The sequence below is a fragment of the Phascolarctos cinereus genome, unplaced genomic scaffold (assembly GCF_003287225.1).
Source record: "Phascolarctos cinereus isolate Bilbo 61053 unplaced genomic scaffold, phaCin_HiC Scaffold_3;HRSCAF=262, whole genome shotgun sequence".
In the NCBI taxonomy this organism is placed as follows: domain Eukaryota; kingdom Metazoa; phylum Chordata; class Mammalia; order Diprotodontia; family Phascolarctidae; genus Phascolarctos; species Phascolarctos cinereus.
This window is the reverse complement of record NW_027555736.1, coordinates 200060615-200065302: the sequence shown is the minus strand read 5'-3', so window position 1 is coordinate 200065302 and position 4688 is coordinate 200060615. Positions and strand designations below refer to the sequence as shown.

The 4688-nt window shown below is 37.0% G+C and overlaps 1 pseudogene; it reads right to left on the bottom strand.

Annotated features, from left to right (window-relative positions):
* Positions 1-510: 510 nt before the first annotated feature.
* Positions 511-2532, bottom strand: LOC110220308 (heat shock cognate 71 kDa protein pseudogene; annotated as a pseudogene).
* Positions 2533-4688: the final 2156 nt, after the last annotated feature.

Sequence of the window (4688 nt, the reverse complement as noted above, 5' to 3'; positions counted from 1 at the left end):
TATCTTGGTTCTTGCTTGAGCCAAATTCTTTTAACTTTTATTCAAATCATTTTTGACTGTCTTTAATGATGACTTGTTTAAATTGCCATAAATATTCAGTAATATTGCCACCACCCTAGTTCAAGTCCTTGTCGCTTCTTTCTTGCACTACTATAATAATTTCTCTTACCCTGTTTCCCAGACCTCAGTCACTCTTCATGCTGGGACCCAAATAGTCATCATCATTGCTGCCACCTTCTTCTTCTTCTTCTTCTTCTTCTTCTTCTTCTTCTTCTTCTTCTTCTTCTTCTTTTTCTTCTTCTTCTTCTTCTTCTTCTTCTTCTTCTTCTTCTTCTTCTTCTTCTTCTTCTTCTTCTTCCCAATTTTAAATAGATTTTATTCTCCAGGACAAGAATTACATTTCCACTTGTTTACAGTACTGATAAAGTACAATGTTGTTCACCTCCCTTCCTCTGCACACATTTAAGTATTCAGAATGCCCAGATTTACATAGTAGCTTAAATATCACTTTTAAAGTGCTAATGCCTTAGGTACAAATTTAAATTCTTCAATTTTTGGAAAGCTATGTGAAATGCTTCTTCTGGTCCATTTAGTGACCTCTTCTATGCCAGGTCCAGAAGAAATACCTTCAGATGGGGCTTCTCCATCCCCTGGAAATCTACCAGTTATGCCTCCTGGCATGGCCCCTGCACTCTGGTACAGCTTAGTAAATTCAGGGTTGCAGACCTCCAATTCTTTCTGTTGATGCTCAAATCCTTCCTTCTCAGCAGTCTGGTTCTTATTCAACTGATTGATTATTTATTAAATTTGTCAAGGATCTTGTCTTCTCATCTTCTTCAAGCTTGTCTTCATCACCAATTTTGCCTTGTAGTTTTTCATCCTCTGTGGTAGCCTTCATGTTGAAAGCACAAGATTAAAGAGAATTCTTAGAAGCTGCTGTGTCTCTCTGCTTCTCATCCTCAGCCTTGTCAGCCTCCTGGACCATATACTCAATGTCTTCTTTGCTTAGATGGCCTTTATCATTGGTGATGGTGATCTTGTTCTCATTGCCTGTGTTCTTATCTGCAGCAGAAACACTGAGTATGCAATTTGCATCAATGCCAAATGCAACTTTAATCTGAGTAACACCCCTGGGTTCGGGGGATAGGGGGGATTTCCTGTAAGCTCAATCTTGCCAAGCAGGTTGTTATCCTTTATCATTGCTCTCTCACCTTCATAAATCTGAATAAGCACACCAGGCTGATTTTCTAAATAGGTGGTAAAGGTCTGTGTCTGCTTGGTGGGGATGGTGTTATTACATTTGAACACAACTGTCATAGCTCCACCAGCAGTTTCAGTTGCAGGGGAAAGAAGAGTGCCATCCAATAGCAGCAAGTCCTGCACATTCTCAGATTTATCTCCAGACAAAATGGCAGCCTGGACAGCTGCACCAGAGGCAACCACCTTATCAGGATTGATATTCTTGTTGAGCTCCTTGTCATTGAAGAAGTGTTGCAGGAACTTCTGGATGTAAGTGGAACCACTCCCCAGGATGATATCATAAATCTATGGTTTATCTAGATTGGCATCCCTTAAGGCCTTTTGCACAGTGTCCATTTTACCATGGAAAGGATCAGCATTCAGCTCTCCAAAATGGGCTTGGGTAATTGATATATAGAAGTCGATACTTTCACAGAGGGAATTAATCTCAATACTGGCCTGGATATTGGAAGAGAGGGTACTTTGCATGTTCACAAGCAGGGCACAGAAAGCAAATAGCCCTCTTGTTCTCACTGATGTTCTTCTTGTGCTTTCACTTGAACTTGGAATGAAATTATTAGCCATGAGGATGTCAAAGTACTCCCCTCCGAAGTTGGTGTCCTGAGCTGTGAACTTGATTTCAAAGATTCCATCCTTAATGATAAGAATTGAGATATCAGAAGTACCACCTCCAAGGTCAAAGATCAACACATTTCTCTCAGCACCAACATTTTTGTCCAAGCCATATGCAATAGCAGCAGCAGATGGTTCATTGGTGATTCAGAGCACTTTGAGACCATCAATGGTTCCAGTGTCTTTGTCGGCCAGACACTAGGAATCATTGAAATAGGTTGGTACCATAACCACAGCATTTGTAACAGTCTTCCCAAGGTAAACTTCAGCAATTCCTTTCATCTTGGTCAAGACCACAGAAGGTACTTCTTCTGGATAGAAACTCCTGGTTTCTATTTGCTACACCACTTGAACCTTAGGCCTGCTTATGTCACTCATCACTGGGAAAGGCCAATGCTTCATGTCTGACTGTACAACTGTGTCATCAAGTCAGAGACCAAACAGATATTTGACATCAAAAGCTGTGTTGGTGGGGTTCATTGCAACTTGACTCTTTGTAGCATCGCCAATTAAACATTCTGTGTCAGTGAAGGTGATATAGTTTGGGGTGGTCATGTCTCCTTGATCATTAGCAATCATCTCCACTTTCCCATGTTAGGAGACTCCTTCACAAGAATAAGTGGTGTCAATATCAATGCCAACTGAGTGTCCCTTCAACATGGTTTCTGGGGAGTCAGGGGTCATAGCTGACCACTATGGAGGAAGAAGGGCTGCTGCTGCACTGAGTAGTGCCCAAATCTTCTTAATGCACACAAATACACAGATGCCAGGGATTGCCAGCTAAAATCTAGGACTAACTAGCAGCCCCAATTTGACTGAAACATAGAATGAATATGAAAAGGCTAGAAAGATATATTAGAGTCATTAAAGCATATAAAATATATATGTATATATATAAAGGGTTTTTATTGTGCCCTAAAGGAAGTATTGAACTGCAAAAGGTTTTCAGTATGGAGTACCAGCAAGAAGATTTCGGCACTACTCAGTGCATCAGCAGCCTGGGTTGAATTCCAAAGAAAGTTTTTTTTTTTTAAATTGTAGACTTAAATACTAAAACAAATATGCAGTAAGAAAAGAAAAAGAAATATAATATAAACTTAAACATTGAAACCTAAATACAAAATAAGAAAAGAAAAAGACATTTCATATACACAACAGAATGTAAGAGAGGATTCAAAATATACAGCAATAAATTTCTATTTCAAGAAAACCTATATAATGAATGCTACTACTATGTATTGTGTTGAGAGCTATCTTTTCTTTGCTTCCTTGTAAGTTTTCTTTTGTTCTTTGCTTTGCATTTTTTATGTTGTTCTTTCCTCCTGCTTCCTTTCCCTTCCCTCCCAGAAGACTACAATTAAGCATAGATATATTTATACACATACATATACATATACATATACATATACATATACATATACATATACATATACATATACATATACATATACATATACATATACATATACATATACATATACATATACATATACATATACATATACATATACATATACATATACATATACATATACATATACATATACATATACATATGCATATGCATATGCATATGCATATACATATACATATACATACTAGACATTTAACATATACTTTTCTAACACATTCTACTCCTGATCTTTATTTTATGTTTGTGTCTATCTCTTATTTCCTACCACTACTGACTCCTCCACTTTGCTTCTACCTGCTACCTTGCCCTCCTGTTACTTAACCTACCTTTGTTTAAGGATCCTTTCCTTATCCTCCCATTCCTACTAACCAAACACCCTTCTATACTCCCTTTTAGCCTATTCCCTCACCCTTCTTTCTAGAGATCCCTCCCTTATCCTTCACCCCCTCCCTATGCCCTTAGCATTTTATTTTTTTCTGAATGTAGATTTTCATACAGACATATATACATATATGTATGTGTGTATGTGTATATGTATGTATGTATGTATGTATGTGTGTGTGTATGTATGTATGTGTGTATGTATGTATTATTCCCTCTTGAACCCATTACCAATGAAATCAGGTTTAAAGACCTACCAGCCCTCCTCCCCTATCTGATCCCTCTATTGGTTTTTCCTTTTTGCACCTCATCTGTATAACATATTATCCTTTTTAGCTGTTCCTAAACAGTTTTACTTTTTAAAATTGTGTTATACTCAGGTCTACCCCAATCTTTCTTAGGGACTACCCAATTGCTAATAATAATCTTTGACATACATTTTATATTTTACACACATAAATAGTCTGTTCTTATTGAGTCTCTTGTCATTAGTCTTTGGTGGGTACCTAACATTTTTCTTGGCTCTTGTATATCAAATCTTCTATTAAGTTCAGGTTATTTTTTTTAAATAAAATCCTGAAAGTCTGACAGTTCATTAAATATCCATTTTATTTCCATGCAGGATTATGCTTAGCTTTGCTGAATGTGATATTTTTTTGGCTAGAACACCAGTTCTTTTGCTCTTTGATATATAATGTTCCAAGACATGTGGTCTTTTAGTGTCACCACTACTAGGTCTTATGTGATTCTAATTGCGGCACCACCATATTTAATTTTTTTTCTTGTTGCTAATAATATTCTATCCCTGAGCTGGGGGTTTTGGAATTTGACTATGACGTTCCTGTGGGTTGTCCCTGTTGGATCTCTTTCAGGTGGTGATTGGTGGATATTTCTATTTCTGTTTTCTCCTCTTGTTCTAGTGCTTCAGAATTAATTTCTTTAATTATTTCTTGTATTATTGTATCAAGATTCTTTTTTTAATCATAGCTTTCAAGTAGTCAGATTGTTCTTATGTTATTTC